The 24,978-nt window shown below is 39.4% G+C and overlaps 1 protein-coding gene across 3 annotated transcripts in view; it reads right to left on the reverse strand.

Moving 5' to 3' along the window:
- The window catches only part of PCDH11X (protocadherin 11 X-linked), a 590,430-nt gene extending 566,062 nt beyond the window's left edge, over nucleotides 1-24,368 (reverse strand). For 2 of the 3 annotated variants that reach the window (XM_030933938.1, XM_030933940.1), the window contains exon 1: nucleotides 23,987-24,362. The gene's annotated coding sequence lies outside the window, so the exon portion shown is untranslated. Of the gene's footprint in view, nucleotides 1-23,986 lie in introns of all 3 variants that reach the window. The other variant, XM_030933939.1, reaches the window with a different exon arrangement.
- Nucleotides 24,369-24,978: the final 610 nt, after the last annotated feature.

Below are 24,978 nucleotides of genomic sequence, written 5' to 3' on the forward strand. Positions count from 1 at the left end.
TTGTCCAAGCAAATCCATTAAAAATCAGAGCTGTACATGCCTCTAGATCAAATCTGTCAAATTTCTAATACAAGTGAAGTAAAAATGCAATCATCTTTGATGAGAAAGATCACAAGCCATCTATAATTTTAATTTGCTTAAACTCGTTATATAACCTACAACAAAAGTAGAATTATCGGGGGGCGGAGCAAGATGGCCGAATAGGAACAACTCCAGTCTCCAACTCCCAGCGCGAGCGACACAGAAGACCGGTGATTTCTGCATTTTCAACTGAGGTACTGGGGTCATCTCACTAGGGAGTGCCGGACAATCGGTGCTGGTCAGCTGCTGCAGCCTGACCAGCGAGAGCTGAAGCAGGGCGAGGCATCGCCTCACCTGGAAGCGCAAGGGGGAAGGGGATCCGTTTTCCTAGCCAGGGGAACTGAGACACACAACACCTGGAAAATCGGGTAACTCCCACCCCAATACTGCGCTGTAAGCATACAGGCATTCCAGGAGAATATATCCCACACCTGGCCGGGAGGGTCCCACGCCCACGAAGCCTCCCTCACTGCTAACACAGCAGTCTGCCGCGATCTATCCGCAAGGCAGCAGCGAGGCTGGGGGAGGGGCGCCCGCCATTGCTGAGGCTTAAGTAGGTAAACAAAGCCGCTGGGAAGCTCGAACTGGGTGGAGCTCACAGCAGCTCAAGGAAGCCTGCCTGTCTCTGTAGTCTCCACCTCTGGGGACAGCGCACAGCTGAAGACCAACAGGGGAAGTAGCGGGAGCCGGTGCAGACGCGAACGACTCTGTCTGACAGCTTTGGGGAGAGCCGCGGATCTCCCAACGCGGAGGTTGAGATCTGAGAACGGACAGACTGCCTGCTCAGGTGTGTCCCTGACCCCTGAGTAGCCTAGCTGGGAGAAATCCCCCACTAGGGGCAGTCTGACACCCCACACCTCACAGGGTGGAGTACACCCCTGAGAGGACACTTCCAAAGGAAGAATCAGACAGGTACACTCGCTGTTCAGCAATATTCTATCTTCGGCAACCTCTGCTGCTGATACCCAGGCAAACAGGGTCTGGAGTGGACCTCAAGCAATCTCCAACAGACCAACAGAGAGTCCTTCTGACTGTCAGAAGGAAAACTATCAAACAGGAAGGACACCTATACCAAAACCCCATCAGTTCGTCACCACCATCAAAGACCAGAGACAGATAAAACCACAAAGATGGGGAAGAAGCAGGGCAGAAAAGCTGGAAATTCAAAAAATAAGAGCGCATCTCCCCCTGCAAAGGAGCGCAGCCCATCACCAGCAACGGATCAAAGCTGGTCAGAGAATGACTTGGACGAGAGGAGAGAAGAAGGCTTCAGTCCATCAAACTTATCAGAGCTAAAGGAGGAATTACGTACCCAGCGCAAAGAAACTAAAAATCTTGAAAAAAGAGTGGAAGAATTGACAGCTAGACTCATTAATGCAGAGAAGATCATAAACGAAATGACAGAGATGAAAACCATGACACGAGAAATACGTGACAAATGCACAAGCTTCAGTAACCGACTCGATCAACTGGAAGAAAGAGTATCAGCGATTGAAGATCAAATGAATGAAATGAAGCGAGAAGAGAAACCAAAAGAAAAAAGAAGAAAAAGAAATGAGCAAAGCCTGCAAGAAGTATGGGATTACGTAAAAAGACCAAATCTACGTCTGATTGGGGTGCCTGAAAGTGAGGGGGAAAATGGAACCAAGTTGGAAAACACTCTTCAGGATATCATCCAGGAGAACTTCCCCAACCTAGTAGGGCAGGCCAACATTCAAATTCAGGAAATACAGAGAACGCCACAAAGATACTCCTCCAGAAGAGCAACTCCAAGACACATAATTGCCAGATTCACCAAAGTTGAAATGAAGGAAAAAATCTTAAGGGCAGCCAGAGAGAAAGGTCGGGTCACCCACAAAGGGAAGCCCATCAGACTAACAGCAGATCTCTCGGCAGAAACTCTACAAGCCAGAAGAGAGTGGGGGCCAATATTCAACGTTCTTAAAGAAAAGAATTTTCAACCCAGAATTTCATATCCAGCCAAACTAAGTTTCATAAGTGAAGGAGAAATAAAATCCTTTACAGATAAGCAAATGCTTAGAGATTTTGTCACCACCAGGCCTGCCTTACAAGAGACCCTGAAGGAAGCCCTAAACATGGAAAGGAACAACCGGTACCAGCCATCGCAAAAACTTGGCAAAATGTAAAGACCATCGAGGCTAGGAAGAAACTGCATCAACTAACGAGCAAAATAACCAGTTAATATCATAATGGCAGGATCAAGTTCACACATAACAATATTAACCTTAAATGTTAATGGACTAAATGCTCCAATTAAAAGACACAGACTGGCAAACTGGATAAAGAGTCAAGACCCATCAGTCTGCTGTATTCAGGAGACCCATCTCACATGCAGAGACATACATAGGCTCAAAATAAAGGGATGGAGGAAGATCTACCAAGCAAATGGAGAACAAAAAAAAGCAGGGGTTGCAATCCTAGTCTCTGATAAAACAGACTTTAAACCATCAAAGATCAAAAGAGACAAAGAAGGCCATTACATAATGGTAAAGGGATCAATTCAACAGGAAGAGCTAACTCTCCTAAATATATATGCACCCAATACAGGAGCACCCAGATTCATAAAGCAAGTCCTTAGAGACTTACAAAGAGACTTAGACTCACATACAATAATAATGGGGGACTTCAACACTCCGCTGTCAACATTAGACAGATCAACGAGACAGAAAGTTAACAAGGATATCCAGGAATTGAACTCATCTCTGCACCAAGCGGACCTAATAGACATCTATAGAACTCTCCACCCCAAATCAACAGAATATACATTCTTCTCAGCACCACATCGCACTTATTCCAAAATTGACCACATAATTGGAAGTAAAGCACTCCTCAGCAAATGTAAAAGAACAGAAATTATAACAAACTGTCTCTCAGACCACAGTGCAATCAAACTAGAACTCAGGACTAAGAAACTCAATCAAAACCGCTCAACTACATGGAAACTGAACAACCTGCTCCTGAATGACTACTGGGTACATAACGAAATGAAAGCGGAAATAAAGATGTTCTTTGAAACCAATGAGAACAAAGATACAACATACCAGAATCTCTGGGACACATTTAAAGCAGTGTGTAGAGGGAAATTTATAGCACTAAATGCCCACAAGAGAAAGCAGGAAAGATCTAAAATTGACACTCTAACATCACAATTAAAAGAACTAGAGAGGCAAGAGCAATCACATTCAAAAGCTAGCAGAAGGCAAGAAATAACTAAGATCAGAGCAGAACTGAAGGAGATAGAGACACAAAAAACCCTCCAAAAAATCAATGAATCCAGGAGTTGGTTTTTTGAAAAGATCAACAAAATTGACAGACCGCTAGCAAGGCTAATAAAGAAAAAAAGAGAGAGGAATCAAATAGATGCAATAAAAAATGATAAAGGGGATATCACCACTGACCCCACAGAAATACAAACTACCATCAGAGAATACTATAAACGCCTCTACGCAAATCAACTAGAAAATCTAGAAGAAATGGATAATTTCCTGGACACTTACACTCTCCCAAGGCTAAACCAGGAAGAAGTTGAATCCCTGAATAGACCAATAGCAGGCTCTGAAATTGAGGCAACAATTAATAGCCTACCCACCAAAAAAAGTCCAGGACCAGATGGATTCACAGCTGAATTCTACCAGAGGTACAAGGAGGAGCTGGTACCATTCCTTCTGAAACTATTCCAATCAATAGAAAAAGAGGGAATCCTCCCTAACTCATTTTATGAGGCCAACATCATCCTGATACCAAAGCCTGGCAGAGACACAACAAAAAAAGAGAATTTTAGACCAATATCCCTGATGAACATTGATGCAAAAATCCTCAATAAAATACTGGCAAACCGGATTCAGCAGCACATCAAAAAGCTTATCCACCATGATCAAGTGGGCTTCATCCCTGGGATGCAAGGCTGGTTCAACATTCGCAAATCAATAAACGTAATCCAGCATATAAACAGAACCAAAGACAAGAACCACATGATTGTCTCAATAGATGCAGAAAAGGCTTTTGACAAAATTCAACAGCCCTTCATGCTAAAAACGCTCAATAAATTCGGTATTGATGGAACATACCTCAAAATAATAAGAGCTATTTATGACAAACCCACAGCTAATATCATACTGAATGGGCAAAAACTGGAAAAATTCCCTTTGAAAACTGGCACAAGACAGGGATGCCCTCTCTCACCACTCCTATTCAACATAGTGTTGGAAGTTCTGGCTAGGGCAATCAGGCAAGAGAAAGAAATCAAGGGTATCCAGTTAGGAAAAGAAGAAGTCAAATTGTCCCTGTTTGCAGATGACATGATTGTATATTTAGAAAACCCCATCGTCTCAGCCCAAAATCTCCTTAAGCTGATAAGCAACTTCAGCAAAGTCTCAGGATACAAAATTAATGTGCAAAAATCACAAGCATTCTTATACACCAGCAACAGACAAGCAGAGAGCCAAATCAGGAATGAACTTTCATTCACAATTGCTTCAAAGAGAATAAAATACCTAGGAATCCAGCTTACAAGGGATGTAAAGGACCTCTTCAAGGAGAACTACAAACCACTGCTCAGTGAAATCAAAGAGGACACAAACAAATGGAAGAACATACCATGCTCATGGATAGGAAGAATCAATATCGTGAAAATGGCCATACTCCCCAAGGTTATTTATAGATTCAATGCCATCCCCATCAAGCTACCAATGACTTTCTTCACAGAATTGGAAAAAACTGCTTTAAAGTTCATATGGAACCAAAAAAGAGCCCGCATTGCCAAGACAATCCTAAGTCAAAAGGACAAAGCTGGAGGCGTCACGCTACCTGACTTCAAACTATACTACAAGGCTACAGTAACCAAAACAGCATGGTACTGGTACCAAAACAGAGATATAGACCAATGGAACAGAACAGAGTCCTCAGAAATAATACCGCACATCTACAGCCATCTGATCTTTGACAAACCTGAGAGAAACAAGAAATGGGGAAAGGATTCCCTATTTAATAAATGGTGCTGGGAAAATTGGCTAGCCATAAGTAGAAAGCTGAAACTGGATCCTTTCCTTACCCCTTATACGAAGATTAATTCAAGATGGATTAGAGACTTAAATGTTAGACCTAATACCATAAAAACCCTAGAAGAAAATCTAGGTAGTACCATTCAGGACATAGGCATGGGCAAGGACTTCATGTCTAAAACACCAAAAGCAACGGCAGCAAAAGCCATAATTGACAAATGGGATCTAATTAAACTAAAGAGCTTTTGCACAGCAAAAGAAACTACCGTCAGAGTGAACAGGCAACCTACAGAATGGGAGAAAATTTTTGCAACCTACTCATCTGACAAAGGGCTAATATCCAGAATCTACAAAGAACTCAAACAAATATACGAGAAAAAAGCAAACAACCCCATCAAAAAGTGGGGAAAGGATATGAACAGACATTTCTCAAAAGAAGATATTCATACAGCCAACAGACACATGAAAAAATGCTCATCATCACTGGCCATCAGAGAAATGCAAATCAAAACCACAATGAGATACCATCTCACACCAGTTAGAATGGCAATCATTAAGAAGTCAGGAAACAACAGGTGTTGGAGAGGATGTGGAGAAATAGGAACACTTTTACACTGTTGGTGGGATTGTAAACTAGTTCAACCATTATGGAAAAGAGTATGGCAATTCCTCAAGGATCTAGAACTAGATGTACCATATGACCCAGCCATCCCACTACTGGGTATATACCCAAAGGATTATAAATTAGTCTACTACAAAGACACATGTACACGTATGTTTATTGCGGCACTATTCACAATAGCAAAGACTTGGAATCAACCCAAATGTCCATCTGTGACAGACTGGATTAAGAAAATGTGGCACATATACACCATGGAATACTATGCAGCCATAAAAAAGGATGAGTTTGCGTCCTTTGTAGGGACATGGATGCAGCTGGAAACCATCATTCTTAGCAAACTATCACAAGAAGAGAAAACCAAACACCGCATGTTCTCACTCATAGGTGGGAACTGAACAATGAGATCACTTGGACTCGGGAAGGGGAACATCACACACTGGGGTCTATCATGGGGAGGGGGGAGGGGGGAGGAGGGAGGGATTGCATTGGGGAGTTATACATGATATAAATGATGAATTGATGGGTGCTGACGAGTTGATGGGTGCAGCACACCAACATGGCATAAGTATACATATGTAACAAACCTGCACGTTATGCACATGTACCCTAGAACTTAAAGTATAATAAAAAAAAAAAAAAAAAAAAAAACAAAAAAAAAACAAAAACAAAAAAAAAAAAAAAAAAAAAAAAAAAAAAAAGTAGAATTATCAAAGGAGAAAATCTAGTTTTAAATTAGACACTTAAAGTGTGTGTGTTCACATTCACTAGGCTGTAACTGAATTGTTAATGACAGGCGATTTTATAGATAGAATATTTCTCCTACAATTAAGCTGTCCAGCAGAAAGAAGAAAAACCTTAATATTCAGTTTAACTGATGTACTTTTATGTTTCCTCAAGGCATGGTGTTCTACACTCCTAACACAGTTAATAAAGCTAAGAAAAGGATATAATATAAAACATTTATCTAAAGAGAAATTGAAAAGTTTATGTGCATAGTAATTATTAATATAGTTAAATGATATTTCAAAATACAAACAAAAATAAATTTATATTTCGCATTCTGGTTAAAAACCTGGACTATTAAGTGAAAAAGATGTGAGTGTGATCCCTGAAGTGGCCATTTACTGTTTTTGTACATTTAGGCAAGTCTCAATTTCTATATTCATAACATGGAGGTAATTAGACTACCTCCTGCTTCACAGGGGCACAGATGCAGACATCTAAGATATAGATAACTAAGGATTAATTTGTATCAGCTATATACATAATTATTATCCAGTATGCAAAACGTAATTATTTTGGTAAATTTGGCATTGGCATTTTAACCATAATCTTTGGTTCGAAATGAACTTGGGTTTTTCAGTTATTGTGAACTTGCTACTTTTAATAATCAGTTTATCAAGTCAGCTACATCTAGATAAGAAAATGATATTGACAATTTTTCTGCCCTTTTAGTCCTTTAACAATTTCCAACTTTACTTGTTTGTCTTCAGTAGCTTCTGAATCAAGGAGATTCTTCCTCACTGAATTTTTTCACCACATTAATAAAATTTTAAAATTTATGTATATAGTAGTTTCAAAATAGCTATGCAATTAAAAACCTACACCTAAAATTTTCTCTGAAAATTAAAGACATTCAAATTATTTCTTAAAATAATTTACTCTAAAAATTTATGCTATGCAGTAGGAATACATGGCTCTGGTAGAAAAGAAAACAAAAAAGTTAATAGACCAATAACTTTTGCTAGATCAAATGCTGTCTGTTCACAAGGAAATTCTTTTACATTTTGGAAAAAAAGAGATAGCTATGTAAGATAAATTTTCGTTCAAACAAATATAACAAGACTAAAATATAACTGAGGTTGCTGGTTTTTATACTACTTCCTCGCACTTAGCCAAAACTTGTTAATTTATATTTTGAGAGCAGCATGACCTTCAAAGGTGTGTTTACTGAAGAATAGTTTACAACTCCATTCCATTAATCTATTAAAAGTTTAATGTGGTAGACACTTTTAGCAATAGAGCAAACACATTTAAAATATTTAAAACGGGGCAAATATTTAATTTTCTGTAAATAAACAAAACCTAAATTCCATAAATTGAATGACTGGTAGTGTTTATGGAACACTAAAACTTTACCTTAATGTATTCTGGGGTCTTAAGTCATAGGGATCTGCTACTAAAATTAAGGTGACTATAAAACTGTTTTTACAGAATTTCTGCAAAACAAACTTCTTGGACTCAAAAGAGATCTAAGTTGCAGTAAAGTATTATAGTGACATTTCAGTAAAATTTAAAGTTCAAATTGTAGCATAAAACCTCATGTAGGAGATGTACCTAACATTCAAGATGGTAAATGTTATAATGTATGTAACATTGCTTTATAAAATTTAAGCTTCATTCAGAAAATTAGAGTGAGTATTTTTATGTCTTTAATGTGTTGAAAAAGAGTCACCATTTTACTATTTAACACACATTAGTCTGGTATTTACTATTCAAATCGATAACCAAAACTAGTTTTAACACTTTGGACTATTTCAGGCTATATGATCATTACACATGTGATTTTAAAAAATGTACATAAGCCCTTTTACTATGATGAAAGATGTGACAGGCGATATAGTGAAAAGCACACTGACCAGGGAGACCTAGATTCTATTCCAGACTGCCTCTAAGTTGCTTTTGTGACCTTGGGCAAGTCACTTCGAACGGAATGGAACCTTCTGGAAAACAACACACATTAAGTCAGTAGGTGTAACTGTTCATAGCTCATAGTTAAACGGTATTTGTGTTTTAAGTTACTTCCAAAAAAGCACAAGTTATGCACAAAGACAAAAAATATCAAAAAAGACCTTCTGTGTTAGTCTGTTTTTAACTTGCTGATAAAGATAAACCCAAGACTGGGCAATTTACAAAGGAAAGAGGTTTAATGGAGAACTCACAGTTCCACGTAGCTGGGGAAGCCTCACAATCATGGCAGATGGCAAGGAGGAGCCAGTCACGTCTTGTATGGATGGCAGCAGGCAAAGGAAGGGGTTGTGCAGAGAAACTCCCATTTTTAAAACCATCACATATCATGAGACCCATTCACTATCATGAGAACAGCACAGAAAAACCCGCCCCACCCCTATGATTCAATCATCTCCAACCAGGTCCCTCCCACAATACATGGGAATTGTAGGAACTACAAGCTGAGATTTGGGTGGGGACACAGAGCCAAACCATATCACCTTCCTGGGTAAAAATAGGAAAATCAAACAAACTGGAAATTCCAGGTTATTATAGAATGCCTAGGAACATGCATTTCACTACAATCATTCTTACTTTCTTCATTTGGAATCACTAATAATGACGACAGAAAGAAAATCCCAACAACAAACAATTAAGTATATTTTCATCAAAACACTGCTAGTTATGATTTACCTCAGTGTATTGCTAATTCAGTAGAACCTGAATATCTCATCACAATTTGTATTTTTTTTCTGCAAAGAAATGCTATCCCTAATCTAGATTCTGTACCTAAGAAACATTTCCTTCCTTTTCCTTCCTTTATTACAAATCTCAAATCACTACATAATTCCTAGGTTAAATTATCTACCACCAATAACTCAGTCCACATGGCAATGGTGAAAAGCTCATGGAATTTTTAGTTACTCCTGACTAAATTGATAATGACTTTAGGCAAGTCATTTAGCTAATCTGGACTAGCCCAATTCTTCATTTGAAAAACAGAAATGGACAAAAGAAAGGGAAGATAAAAACGTCTGCCCCAGATAATCCACAGGGTTGTTTGAAGTGTTAAATGGTTATATGTAAAGGCTTCTTTCAAGAAAACATTCACTAATAAATATCACATTTATGTAGAACTGTAGTTTTAAGGAAACTTTACAATAAAGATAGTGTTTTTCTTATATTCAATAGCACTTCAGCACAATATGTGTCATCATTTATACTTTTAAGTCTACTAATTAATTCATGGTATTCACTAGAGAAACTAAACAGTTTTCTTCAATAGCAAAATATATTTTTGTAATAGTTTCTAATAATCTAGTTCTTCCAATGGAAAACAAAGTATGAGTTCAGTGGATAAAACTATTCACCCCACATGGTTAACTACTATTACAGAAATCTGTTATGGAAATGATTGAATGTAATTCAAATAAAATTAGAAACTTGAAGCCTACCAAAGTTCTGTGATCAAGCATTGCCAGTACTCAGCCAGAGTAATACACCTTAGTGTATTATTAACAGTCTATATCTAAGCCATCCCATAGCCATAATTTTCTTTTTTGCTCCCAAATACTCTCCTTCTAGACCTATTATCTCAAATATTTTTATCTTCACAAGGAAGGCAATCCTTTGGAGTTTGACTCTGGTTTCTGAAACTCTTTGAAGATAGAACCAAATCCTAATTTGTTTTCCAAGTTAGTATTCCTTTCTTGTTCAATGTGATAACATCCTTATTTCCTAGTCCACTATTGACTACTGTATAATTGTATAGTTATATTATCATATGTTTTAAATTACTAAAGTCGGGGATATTACAATAGTTTTGCCAAATAAGATTCAATAATTGCTCACTGAAACTTTCTAATACAAATTTAAAACTCCTAAAAAAGTAAATATAGTCTAAATTTTTATTTAATATATATCCTTAATTATATTTGAACCTAATAAATTGGTGCATATATTAGCTGATAAAACAAATATTATTCCAGGGATAAGAACAAGGATCTACTACTGTCTCTGACACCTAAAAGGTATGTGATTTTAAGAATAGAAAAACTTGTCTTGCCTCCTTCCTCATATGCTAAAAATATATAATATATGCAATACCTGTTTCACAGAACTGTTGTGAGATTCAGATGAGACAAAATCTGCCAGAGTACCCTAAAATGCAATGAAAGCAATTTAAAAGTGATAATGTAATTATTTACATAGTAAAATCTGTGATATTAGTGATATTGCCTTTAGTAGTTACTGCAAAGTGCTATTTCTAGTATTTTCTTTAGTTTTTGTGTTAAATTTCATGATAAATCTGCTTTGATTTTTAGTTTACCTGTTTCAAAAACTTAGTAGTTTCAGTTAAAACCAAAGCATGTTCTTGGGTGATCTATTAATGTGAAAACCTGCAATTATTTTTGCATCAATCTAATAGTTGCTATCGTTGGTATAGGATATAAATAATATATAAAGTGTAATGATATTTTAAAGGAAATACTGGATATCATGTTCTCAAAGCGTCTTCCATTTCTCTGAATCATAATGCTTATTTGAGTTGTCAATCCTTATCCTGGAACCTAATTGTAACTCAGAATTGTAATTTTTTTCCTAATGAATATAATCAATCCAGTTCCTTTAATGTTCTTACTAATTCTTTTGTGATCCTATCATATTATCAGCAATTGTAAGTACTTAGACATTTAATATATATTATATGGTATTGTCTTCTGGCTAATATTGCTCAACTTTCACTGCCATCTCTTTAAACTCTTTTCTTCAAGTATGTGATTTATGATGAAAATTTCATCAAGTTATGCAATATTTTCCTGTAATTAAAACTAAACTCGTTCTAAGATCTACTCAAATTGATTCTGAACCTGGAAATATAACTGACTTAAAGTTATGAAACTGAATTGGAATACTCTGACACCATTATTTTGTTTAATATTTTGAACAATTCTAGTATTTGCTAGATTAGGCCAAGAAATTATTTCATATTTTTTCCAGTTATGAGTCTGAGATAGTCTGATTTTTTACATGTATTTCATTACATATGATTTTTTATTTTAATGCCATTATAAATTAACTCAATTGTTTCTCATTGTCTTAGAACATGAACAGATTGTGTTCATAGAACTGATATTTCTACTTACCATAGAGTAAGTTTTCTTCTTTATTCTTTGATAATGGAGTATGAAGATGTTTTGCTTTGTGTTTGTTTTGTCTTGATTCTTATATTTCTTTTCTTTTTTGTATATTTTGGATTTTCCCTCTCAATAAAAAATTCTAAAGAGATATAGCGTATTTTGGCTGCTATATGTGCCCCATTAGGTACATGGAAACAGTCTATGCTTAAGTGATAAGGTTTGGATTCGTGTACCTACCCAAATTTCATGTCCAGTTTTAATCCCCAGAGTTCAAGGAGGGGCCTGGCGGAAGGTGACTGGATCATGGGGGTGGATTTTCCCCTTGCTATTCTTGTGATAATTAGTGAGTTCTCCTGAGTTCTGGTTGTTTAAAAGTGTCTGGCACCTGCCCCTGCTCCCCTTTCCTCCTGCTTCGGCCATGTAAGACGTGACTCCTTCCTCTTCGCCTTCTGCCATGATTGTAAGTTTCCTGAGGCCTCCCTAGCCATGCTTCCTATACAGCCTGTAGAACTGTGAGTAAGTTAAACCTTTTTTCTTTATAAATTACCCAGTCTCAGGTAGTTCTTTATAGTAATGCAAGAACAGACCAATACAGAAAACTGGTAGCAAGAGTAGGGTTCATACCCACACGGGCACTAGATTAACATTATTAAGTAATGTTAAGAGTAATGAAATCCAAGGCAATTTTGGCAGACACTCAAGTTCATTTAGCACTTACAAAAACATTTTAATCCAATTGGCCCTTTATCTCACTGAGATCCTCAAATTATTACCACTAAACAAGCTTTGCTGTTCCTGTAAGTGTGAGAGCTTAGAAAAGACTATTTCAGTTTCATTGGGAAGGTGATGACTTCTGAATCTCAATGGTACAATTAGGACATTAATTTCAAAGCTGAAGTGAAAACTTTCAGTTGTTTTCCTAACCCTGCTAGAACCACACCATGTCTTCTAACAAGCACAATTTAAACATTTGCACTTATTGCAATGGTTGCTTTTAATGTCATTTGTTTTAATTTGATACTGTTTCTGAGCTGCACATAAAGAAATGTGAACTATGAAAGTTTTCCTAAACTGATAATGCATGAAAGTTTCACTTAGATTAAGGGACTATTCTGCTGTATTCTAAGATAAAAGTCTAGTTGTGAGGAAAGTGGTTAGCATGGTGTCTAATCTACCATTTGTTCCCATTTTGAGGCCCTTTTTCTTTGAGATAGCAAATACAAAATAATCTCTACCAAGTGTCTTTCGTTGTTGCTGCTGTTGTTGTTCTGCAAAATGTGAATACTAATAAGAAAATAAAAAAAGGTCTTCAAACTAGGTAAATGAAAATCTAATTGGCCATTTTACTCTAAAATCTGAATGATCAGCTGATATGTTCAATTTTGATATTCCACAAACCAATTATCTTTAGGGATCTATACTATACTAAGACTTCTCAGAGCTTTTGGATTTCTTTAAAAAGATTTTAAGATATTGGTACACTATTGACACTGTATGATGAATGGTTTTCATTTTTGAAATGGTATAATCGTATGTACAAAGTGTCCATGAAATAGATTTGACTGTAAAATGAACAAGCAACTGGTTGTTATTCTGAACTACAGCTTCAACCAATATAATCATACCAAAGGTTAAAATCAAATTTAACCTCTACATGCAAATAATTGTAAATCTATTTGAATTTAAAACTTTCATCCATTGCACATACCTAATTTTTTTTTTTTTTTTTTTTTTTTTTTTTTTTAAGAACTCCTGTTACCCTTGGCTTACTTCATCTTTATCATGTTTGTTTACCAGACTATGAATTAGCCCCTTTCGGATAACTGTAGTTTGAGAGGCAGCAGCTTCCATGTGTACAGGGAGCTTGTTAAAAATGCAGAATTTCAGCCTCACCTAGAATCTACTGAATCAGAATCTGCATTTTAACATTTCCAGATGATCTGTTTGCACATTAAAGTTTGAGAAGCACAGGAATAGAATGTAATTTCCTAGAAACTGCAGTTTAAAATAACAAGTTGTTAGTAGTGATGCTGATTGATTAGTAATTGTATATTGGTTCTATTTCTTTCTAAAGTGTTTTGATTCTGTTATATATGCCAACTACCCAATTTTTGAGCATTAGCCTTATATTCCCTTATCTGTTTACTCCTGTATGCAGTTCTGAGGCATTCAAAATGTCTGTGACTTTCAATGAATTCAAATGCTCTTTCTTAAGTAATCCTGCTTTGCACTCATGGCCATTATAAAATGGTCAGCATATGTTGTAACTGCTTTATTTTATGGATGCTAAAACTGAATTCATGGACTAAGAAAGGCTGCAGACAAGGAAAGCTTTAAGAACTGTAGAGGTAGACTGAAGGGTAAAAGGTCACTGTCAAACTGAGCAAATTCTTTCCCGATCTAAAAAGAAAGGCAAAGGAAATTCTGCCTGATGAGCTCTCACGTAAAGGTTTTGTCCTGTTTGTGTGCGTTCGGTGTGTGAGTTTATTACCTATTCTTAAGCCTCTCTTTAAAAAAATTTAACGTATTCACGTTTTGGAAGATTTTGATTCTCACAACCTAGCAAACAACCATCAAATAACAATTAAGGTATTTAAGGTATTCTCTTTTCTTTCTTTCCTTTTTTTTTTTCCTTGAGACGGAGTCCCGCTCTGTTGCCAGGCTGGAGTGTAGTGGTGCGATCTTGGCTCACTGCAATCTCCGCCTCGCGGGTTCAAGCGATTCTGCCTCAGCCTCCCGAGTAGCTGGAAGTACAGGCACACAGCACCACGCCCAACTAATTTTTGTAATTTTTTTTAGTAGAGACGGGGTTTCACCATGTTGGCCAGGATGGTCTCGATCTCTTGACCTCGTGATCTGCACGCCTCAGCCTCCCAAAGCGCTGGGATTACAGGCCTGAGCCACCGCGACCAACCAACACTTAAGGTATTCTAAATATACAACATGAGAAGTAAAAGAGAGAAGCTATCCAAGGCAGTTTCAAAAAGCTTGCATATTTCACACTAAACTGAAAATCAGGCCCTATCATCCAAGGCTCTGGTAGTTCTCTTTCTTCTCTATTTGATTTCCTTTCTCCTCACCTCTTCCTCTCTGTCACAAAGTAAAATAAAGCAGTCTAAGATTACTCAGGAAAGAAAGGAAAGCTTTGCTTTGGCATAATTCTCCTGCTTACCTTTCCCTGGCCCATACTCCCTAACAAACGCACATATGCCCTGACATAGAGAATGAGATTATGTAGCAAACATCAAATTTTAGAGAATGCACTCAAAATCTTCCCCCAGATTACATTTAAAACTTAAAGTAAATGTGTATTTAACTATTTAGGGTAAATATGCATTTATAAAAATAAAACCATCCTTCCAGGAATGTATATTCCTAGCCATTTTAAGTAAATAGGCTTTTCCAGTCATTTTGTAAAACATTAAAATACTTAATGCATTGATACTTGAATCTGTTCACTTGTTTTCCATATCAAAACATCACTCTTTATGTTTTATAACATAATATGCACAATACATGTGCTTTTAATAATCTCTCTTCAAAACTAAATGTGGGAAACAGTATTTTCTAGATCTGAGTCAGAGTGGGAAATTGTTTACTGCAACCAAAAACAAACAAACGAACAAGTTTTGGATACATTTAACTTTCTGATAAGATACTATTATTAAATTTGAGCAAAGGTAATTAAAAAGCCCTACATGATGGTGTTTTAAAATTCTAAACACATTGGAAAGCAGGGTACAAGTATGTGTGTGGAATTAAATTAATTCATGGTATCACCCGGTACCTTAGATGAACTCCTGTAGCACTCACATCCCATCCCTGAGACTTCCTTTACTTATCTGTAAACTGAGGGGTTTGGACTAAATTATCTTTCTGGTCCCTTCCACTTCCAGAGTCTACAAAACCTGCACCATACTTGGTGTGCTGTAATGTAGAGTGACAATGAATACTTGTTGAATTCAATTTAATGTGACTATATATTACTTTGTTGTTGCTGTCATTCATTGTTTTAGCCCTATTAGAATATAAGTTTTTCAAAGACAGTACTCTCTGAAATTTCCTTGAGGGCCACCCTTCACATTTAAAGTATTGCAATGCTGGACAAGCCATAGGTCTTTAGTTATTGATGGTTAATGAATCAATACAGTCAAACTGACAATAAGTGCAGAGCCAAGGGACAAGGAAAGAATGTCCTAGATGTCTACTGCTTTCTGTAAAATATCACAGGATTTTTTTTTTCCCTTTGCAAAGGGCCTTGAAATAACTTACAATTCCTTCATTTTACTTTTGGAGAAATTGAAGTCCAGGGAGGTGAAGGTTTTTGCCCAAGGTCACTCTCTAGACACTAATAGAACATAAAGCATACAAGACCTTGTGTTCACACAATTCAAACCCCTGCTCTCACTGTACCTAAAAAGAGTTTGTAATCTGAAGACAACAAACAATGGTTTGTATTTTGGGGATTTAATATCCTTTTGGTTGATATGATACAAACCCACACTCAACTGATTACCAAAGATATGCTGCTTCCAAAATGTCATGTCAGGAAAAAAACACTACCTAAAAATCATTGGCAAATATCCCCTAAAATAAATCTTATGTAAAAATACAGGTGTTCTAAAAAAATGACAGTAGGATACTAGGATATAGCACTAAATATTTGCTACATTAAGTAAACTCAAACTTTATGGGCTGTCATTATGATATGTCATAATTAAATTACTTTGTAAACAAAATGGAAGAAGCGTATGAGCATGTACTGTTAACATTTCAATAGTTCTACCATTTATTTAACATATATAATTAATATATATTAAATATATAAATAATATATAATTATGATTTTATATATATTATAAATAATATTATAAATAATATATATGAAATCATATTTTTACAAAGCCTAGTGCACAAAGACACTAAATAAGAGAATATAATGCTGGTAGAAAATTAACTGACAAACTTATTTTAATGCATTTGAATATACTCATGTTTGAAATATTTATTTTTTAATCCAAAACACAGTATATGTTTTGCTTTTTACATTCAGAACTTTGACAACATATACTTAAAGATACAAGAGAGGCAAGAAGGGATGTTGGGAAAAGACCTGGCTTGGAGACTAAAGACCATCAATCCTCTTGAGGCTTCCCCTCTTAATTCTGGAAATCCTTAGGGAGCTGATTTCATCAGTGGGAACTTCAGTCTCCCCATTGACAAAATGGGTATAACCATGCCTTCTTTTTCTATTCAAAAATTTTTATGAGACTAAAATAAAATAACTTTTTAAATGATATAAAAATATAAAATACTATACATATTGAAGGAGTTAAAGAATAAATCAAAATAAAGGTGACGGAAAACAATCTTTTAATTTCATTTTATGTGATTATAGTAACTGAATTATATAATGAGTTAAAATCTCAATTTGCACTCTAATCACTTAAGGATTTTTAAAAGAAATGACTTTTCCTTTAGTTTAATTAAAATCCATCAGCAAATTAATTGTATCATTGTCATACTAAAAGTTAGATTAGATTATTAAAACAGTTTTTATTGAACAGAGAAAAATATTCTTCTGGAATTTATTCTCTTCTTTCATTTTCCTTTCCTCCTATTTACCCAAATCTACACATTCAAGAGAGCAGGTGTACAAAAATCATTCTTTCAGATTTGGGCTGGAAACAAAAGTTATAGCCACTGATGTTCTTTGTCTTAATATGTATTATATTGATCCAATGCTTAACACATTAGAGACAATTAAAAGGGCAGTTTAAATCCTTGAACAGTTGAGGATTTTTAGATTGCAAAAAGATAATAGGTACATTTATGATTTCTGGCAAGCCACTCCTCAAATTCCAAACAGTAATTGAAAAATACTCTTTTTCCCATGTTTTGGTGCTGTTTGATAATGAGAATGCAGTCTTTCCCCAGATGTAACTGAATATCAAAAGACACTTTCAATCTAAAATAGCTTTCTCTATCTGATAAACCTTTATTTTACAATTAACCTTGCACAGAGAATACATCTTGAGGGACCATGGCACATAGGTCATTTGATGTTTTCTCCTAACAAAAGATGGCCACATTTTAGAGACGATGCCTTCGTGAAGAACTTCTATTGAAAAATAACACCATTTCAAATATGATTAATCTGAACATTGCAAGCCAGTTTGGAACACCAAGACATCTTACCTAGTTTTCTTCATTCTGGATACTGAATGATCAATAAAGTCGTCAAATAACAGAACTCTGCTCAGACAATGACATGTAATTTGGAATGTTGTAATATAAAGTCAATCCAATTAAATGTTCCAAAATATTTTATTTTTCCCAAAGGTAAAATGTATATATGTCTTTGATGAAAAATGTATTTTTACAGCATACTCTTTCTTCCCTTCCCAATTCCCAACGATGTTGAATCAATTCCACTGAATGTAGACAGAGAAGGACGATATGAGAATTGCACCTTTACTATACACACACAAAAATAATTTTCGAAGAATGCAGTTCAAATAAAACAAACAAGGGCTCCTTTGCCTTTGAACATTGGTAACTGTATGTTGACATGAACGCACGTTGACACAGGCCTTAAAATCCTGTGTGTGGGCAGAGGGGGTCTGCTGAGGGGGCTTTCTTCTCAAAATATTTAAACTTGAGCCACTATACCAATCCCACAAAGCAAAAATAAATAAATAAATAAATAAATAAATAAATAAATAAATAAATAAATAAATAAATAAAATAAAATAAAGAGGGGAGAAGGGAATAAAAATAAGAAAATTTCACCGAAAATATAAAAGGAATGACCCAGGGGATGAGAATATAGCAGAAACGATGGGATGCAGAGAAACAGTGTCAGGAGTGTGTCAGTGAAAAATTCAGAAAGGTTGGAAATACTCCCCAAAGTACAATATTTGAATCCCTAGCCACAACCAAAGGAAAACAGACATTTGCAGGCATAATAAAAATATATAACAAATTGAAGGAATTCCACTAAAAGTCTTGTGTGAAATAAAACAGCAAAAGACACAGAAAGGAAGAAACCTTGATGAAGAAAATTTGGCAGGTCTAAGCAAGTTTAAAGTAGAGTGGCTGGCTTTTCTTTCCCCTCAGCTTCTTTGAGGTCAATGAAAGATAGGGCAATCTAAGGTGGCTAATAGGGAGGAGGATGTAAAAGGGGGAAATGAGTAGACAAATTAGCAGGAAAATTAATGCAGGGGAAAGAGGCGGGGGATAGCTGACTTAGAGGAGGAAAAAGAAGCCAGATACAGCTATTTGTTAGTGCCTAAAGGGAGGAAAAAGACGAGATTAAGAGGCTCTAACTGGTTATAGCAAGAAGGCTGAGTAGGTAAACTGTTACATGATGTAGGGTTCAGAGATGATGCAGGGATGTGTGTAGAAAATGGGGTGAGGTGAAGATGAATGTGCTTGCAAGTTGCTGAAGGAGTGGGGGTCTCCCCAGAACACAGAGAGTTTACTCAATAGATGGAAGATGGGGAATTTTTCGAACGCTGGATGGGGAAAGTGAGATGGTAAAAAGATCTAAGTGGATAGATGATAATGCCTAAAGAGAAATGTTCTTCCCGAAAGCAGCCTTCTTTCTTTCTTAGTTATACTGATTAGCTTTAGGCCCTATTCATTCATTTGTCCTCTTTTCTGAATGTTACATTACCTTCTTAACATGTTGGTCTCCACTCTCTACTGTAATACATCAATGTATTCAATTCTTCATTTAAATGCAAACAACAATAATATTTCTACTGTGTGCTATCTATTGCCCAGTTTTCTCAGGCTATTTTGTTGTTGTTACTTTAACAAATTTGCTGGAAAAAATCGTCAAAGGTGTTTTAGGTCTACAAAATACACATATACCTCTAAACTTTGTAACAAGACATCAAGCCCTCATGCCCTCCCTTACTTATTCTGTGTGGGGAATGACCTTCCAGATATATTTCTTGGCTAGCCACTGACCAGGAATGACTATTTTTAAAACCACAGACCTCTCCCTCCTTTATGAACCTCTTCTCGACCTCTTAACAAAACTGAATTCCTCCCTCCATTATGCTCAATTACACCATTTATCACATTGTATCCTAGATCTATAAGAGTGTCATGGCTCAAAGAGGCCCATGCCATGTTTGTCATACTCTCTTTTGTATTCCTAGAACCTAGCACATTGTCTGGCACAGTAGGTGACTAATTAAAGTTTGTGGATTCTTCAGTGAATAAATACAGGGATGACACCTCCTTTAAAATGTGAAGCAAGATTCTTGGAGAGAATTAGCTTTCAAAATTTCATTCCCTGTATAATTCTTTCCCACTAAGAAAACGTGGCTGCCATACACATTTTTTCAATGTAGCTCAAAGCCAGTGGCTTATGTAAACTCTCCTTGTCGATATGCCTCCCCTTTCTCCACCAAGAATCTTATAAATCCTAGCTAAAGGCTGCTGTGGACTGCTTGCGCAGAGAAAAAGAATTTTCTGCTTTCTGAATCTCTTAACCAGATTTCTTCCCTGCCACCAGCAGTCTGGAAGCTCTCTATCAAGAATTGCTATCTTGCAAAAAATACAAAGTTTTGAATACCAAGAGAAGGAAGAATGTGAAACCTGCAATCCCTCTTGCCAGGGCTTTCAGCTGCTGAAATCCAGCATTACCTGGGCGTCCTTCAGAATCCATTCCGGTGACTAAAAGGCCAGGGAGTCAGGGGAAGGGGCAGGGAGTGGGGGTGCACAGTTTATTTCAACCCTTAGTAAATGATCGAGCTCTAGAAAATGAGTGTGTTTTATGCTTGGTCGGAGTTTCTTTCCCATTCCTGTATTTCAGACGCACAGCAACTTTAAGTTTACTGCCAGCTATACGTCATGAAAGGGAAGCTTTTCATCAAAGGGAAGAAGAAAAGGAAGGAGGAAAAATCCTACTTTTACAAAACAGAGTAATTCTTTGCTTCTGCTCCCTTTCCCCACATCTCTCACCTGCGTCCAAACCAAAACACAGTAGGTAAGCAGTTTGTTGCGAAACCGCTTGAAGGTTTTTTTTTTTTTTTTTTTTTCCTTTGGAAGGTAATTCTGCTCCAGGCGCCAGTTGCCTCTACACGCCCTGCCTCTGCCCCTCCCTCTTGCCCTGTGCAACCTTCTCCAACTGCATGCTGCGGCCCTTCTACCAAAGCTGAAGAAGGAATTGTCCTCAATCAGGAAAACAGATTAGCCTCAAATTTGGCAAAGCAGGGGCTTGCTCCTTAAGACTAGAAGAGCAAGCTCAGAAGGGAAGCTGCAGCGGGCTTCCGTCTTAAAGAAACCTATTCCTGCATCATCCCAATTTGGAGCGCGTGTCTCTAAATAAAGAGCATGGTGGTCTTTCCCCTATGGCAGTAGTGGATACAGCCTTTCCGCAACTTCCAATTTGCAGTTTCTTCTTTCTGTGAAGGGGACTCCCCAGCCAGCGCTTTCGCCTAAGGTTACAAACCCTCCCCCACCGCACAATTTTGTGGGAAAGATGACCCTCCCCGCCTTCTAGAGAGCTTGCTCTGTGACAGGCGAAGCAGCAGCCACGGGGTTTTTAAAGAGGCCGGTCTTCACAGCCTTCTTTTTTTTTTTATCACCCGAGGGGAGAGAAAACAGCAGAAATTTAACACCGGTTACTACTATTATTGCATCTGGAACACTTGCCCTCTAAAATGTTGCTAAATAAGTAAATTCACTGTGAATAGTTAAGGTGCAAGCTGAAAAAGGGAGAGAGCTGGGGCGCGGAGGAAAGGAGGAAATGGAGGAGGGAAGACCCCAAATCCGGGTTTGAACTCCGGGTTTAAAAGCCGCGACGGGCCGCCAGCAGTGGCCATCCCCGCCTCCGGCGCCTTAGCGCGCCTCTGAGGAGCGAGGGACTGGAAGAGGGGGGCTGAGAGCCGGGACCCAGGAAGGGCCGAAGGGACACGAGGGCGGCTGCGCGCAGGGAGCGCGCGGGGCAGGGCTGCTCGCGCTTGCGGGTCGGACTCGCAGCTCGGCTTCCTATCGGCCGGGCCAAGCCTCTCTGCAGCTGACATCATTGCCAGAAGGAGGGGCTGCCCCTGCCAAGGCGACTGAAGAACAGGGTTCTCGGGCCTGGTAGGCAAAGGCGCTCCCTCGCCGCTTGGCGAGCGTGGCGCCCTGGCAGCTGCAGCGGGACTCAGCTTTTGGGAACTGCACGCGCAATTCTTAATTTAGTCGAGGGAGAAAGGTATCTTTAGACCTTAGCGCATCCATCTCTCGGTTCTTTCGTCAAAACCGCCCGCACACCGTCCGCGCTCTATGATGAACCAGACAAAGGCAAGAAAGGGGGAAACGTGTACATACACTATTACTTCGACTTGCTTCCAATTGCTTCCCCACCCCCATCCCCGCCGCGACACACACACACACGCATACACACACACACACACAGACCCACAGAGGAAAGGCCAGCCCTGGCGCTGGAATTTCCTGCCGGGATTGCGAGAGTTTGTTTCAAACAAGATTAAAAGTGGAATTCCGTCAGTCTTTACCAAGTTGCGCGGGTGCCCGCAAGTACCGTTTCCTTTTCTATTTTGAGTCACACCTGTTTTACTTTTTAGCGGGCCTAAGAAGACGGTCGCTTTAAGTCACAAAGCACCGCTATGTTCTCAGGTGTTGTGCTCAGCGTTCGGAATTCTCCGCATGCTCCTCAGGTTGTTTCCTGGTTGCAGCGCTAAGAGCGCACAGGCGACTGCTATGACACCATCGCCTCCTCCCCATCTTTGCTGCCCCCCTCCCCCTTCTACCCGGATTTTCAACCAGTTTCTTCCACACACTTTTCTTCGTACAAACAGATCCTAGGCTGGATTTAAATCCCATTTTGTGATGTTTCCACACAAGAAAAGGACACTTTAAAATTTTTTATTTTGTTTGTTGTTGAGCTTTCTTTTCCTTTTGTCCTAGCCCCTCTTCCCCACGGTTTCTGCTTTGTGGGTGTGTGCCGCAGTGGCGCAAATAACAATTCCCAGCCCCCAGCCCCCATTTTGCATCGGAGAGGCTAGGGCTCACCCATAAGCGCTTCACATGAGCAGCCTAGCGCCCCACACCCTAAGCCGCAGGCGGGTGAAGCAGAGGAACGCGGAATAAATCATTCTGAAGCAAAAGGGCCCATCTTCGGTTAAGCTTTAAAAGTCTTTCTTTGGGAGAGGCAAGGAAGCGGCTCTGGCTATACACTCTGAGAAAGTGACCTCTCCTCCTACCCCTCAGTCCCTTTGCGACTAAGCGCTCAGATGCAAGTCCCAGCTGCAAACCGGGCGGACTGCCGCTCCGCTCTTCTAAAGTCTAAAAAATGCACCCGTGTGCAGCTACTCGCTTTTAAAAAGTCACATTTTCCGATGAATCTCTTTTAAAAGGTACATTATTTTTCTCGGAAAAAAAAAAAAGCCGTTTTATCGCTACGCGCTTTAAGAAAAAGAATTCCTTTGTGAGGACGTGAACTGTTTCTCGGGTCTCTCTCAGAAAACACCATCTATTTATGGGATAGGTGGGCGGTTTATTGATTTATTTATTTGGCTAAGGGATTACAAGTCATTTCTTTAGAGGAAGGGGAACCCTTTTATGTCTGGCAATACTCTTAGAAAAGACATTGTTTTAAAAATGAGAAAATGATGCCGTTTTCCGGCTAGATTATAAGTTGGTTTAAAAAAAAAAAAGGCAGTATTTCTCACACCTACCATCTCTACATCCAGCAGGTGCTGGCTGAGTATAGCCCCATAAATAGGGCGGGAAGGAAGGGCGGGGAGGCGAGCGCCAAGAGAAACAGCATCGGGAACCCCGTGCGCTCCTGGCTCTCCTGGCTCTCCGCTCTGCGCCAAGGGTCGTACCCTCAAGGGTTGGAGCCAGCCTGGCAGGGATCCAAACCCGAGCCCCCAGAGGAGCGCAGCGAGGCCGGGGACAGTTTCTCGGCTAGAGGCATCGCCCCTCAGCTCCGATCGCTCTGCCGGGCGACTCGGGAGTCCGGAACGTGCTCTTTTGTCAACACCCGCCCCAATCTTAGAGTTTCCCTCAGCCTCACTGAAGCTGGCTGCACCCATTAAAGGGAGAGACCTTTTTGCACAGCCAATGTCGGGGAAATTCATGCGCCGACACATTTCTGACAAAAGTGAGAGTTTTCCCAAAGTAACCAAGCGCAGCGGTGGCAGTGCCAAAAAGATACTCTCCCTGCGCTCACCTCCGGGGTTTGCTCTTTCTCTTACCTCCTGGGAAGAGAAGGGGGAAGGGAGAATAGTAGAAGCGTCTTTAAAACCACCCCGTTGTCATAGTTCAGACCTCAGGGGCAGGCAGCGGACAGTGTCCGCGCACTAAGTGTGGAACTCACGCCTCCCTGGCAGCACCCTGTACAGATACCCAGTCCGGTTACTTACCTATTAACGATGCCTTTAGAGTAGAATGAAGAGGTAAACGAAAAGGAGAAAAAAAAGGCTTCCGCCCGCTCCACGGAGACTGCGACTGCTGTAGCGGGCTCTACCGCCACAGCTCGCAGTCCGCAGAGCAGCCGGAGTCGCTGAGGTTGTTTCTGAGGCTATTCAGGCAGCCCGGGCTGCCTGTACTGCCTGTATCGCCGCTGGCTCTGCCACTCTGCGCACTCTGTTTGGCTTGCCTTCCGCTTTGCCGCGCGGGTAGCTGAGTGCAGCTCCGGCTCACGGCTCCTCCCGCCCCGACAGTTCGCCGACTGCAAGGAGCCAGTGCCGAGCCAGCCCTTTTGAATGGCGAGGGGGAGGGACTTAACAGAGGGGGAGAAAGGGGAAGGAAGGGGGGTGAACCAGGGGAAGGCGTGGGGAGAGAAGTGAACCAGTGTCCGGGCCGCCTGCTGGGAAGGGATGGCGCAGCACCAACTGCTGAGTACCCCCCTCTGGTCCCCACTCCCTGCACCTCACATCCCCCATCCATCCGGGGGCGGCCCCTCCCCGCTGACGGAAAACCAGAAAGAAGGGCGGGGGAGAGATGGAGGTAAGCTTAGGAAGTTACTGCTCGCCTCCTGGAGAAGGAAGCCGAATGCGTGCTGGCTGCACTCTCCCGTGCGGGACCCGCTGCTGGAGAAAACGCGCCGCTTTCGGACTGCTAGCTTTCCTGAGCAAAACCCAGGGCATGCAATGTTCTCCTCGGTCCTCTGCTCGCTGTTCTCTTAGGCTTCCCTTTAAGTTTCACTCATTCGCATTTTCTCAGAGAAGTTTGATTTTTCTTGTGTGTTTTTCTTGTGATCCCGCTGGCTGCCCTGACTCCAGATAGAGAACAAGCATCCTATAGCACCATTTTCTCATACAAAGGATACTTAAGGCAGACTAGGGGAAGTAGGGGCAGGAGCCTGGCAGTCACAGTTGGAGCTGAGAGGCTGTCTGCATATATCTTACTCAAC

Source organism: Rhinopithecus roxellana, chromosome 7 (assembly GCF_007565055.1).
Source record: "Rhinopithecus roxellana isolate Shanxi Qingling chromosome 7, ASM756505v1, whole genome shotgun sequence".
In the NCBI taxonomy this organism is placed as follows: domain Eukaryota; kingdom Metazoa; phylum Chordata; class Mammalia; order Primates; family Cercopithecidae; genus Rhinopithecus; species Rhinopithecus roxellana.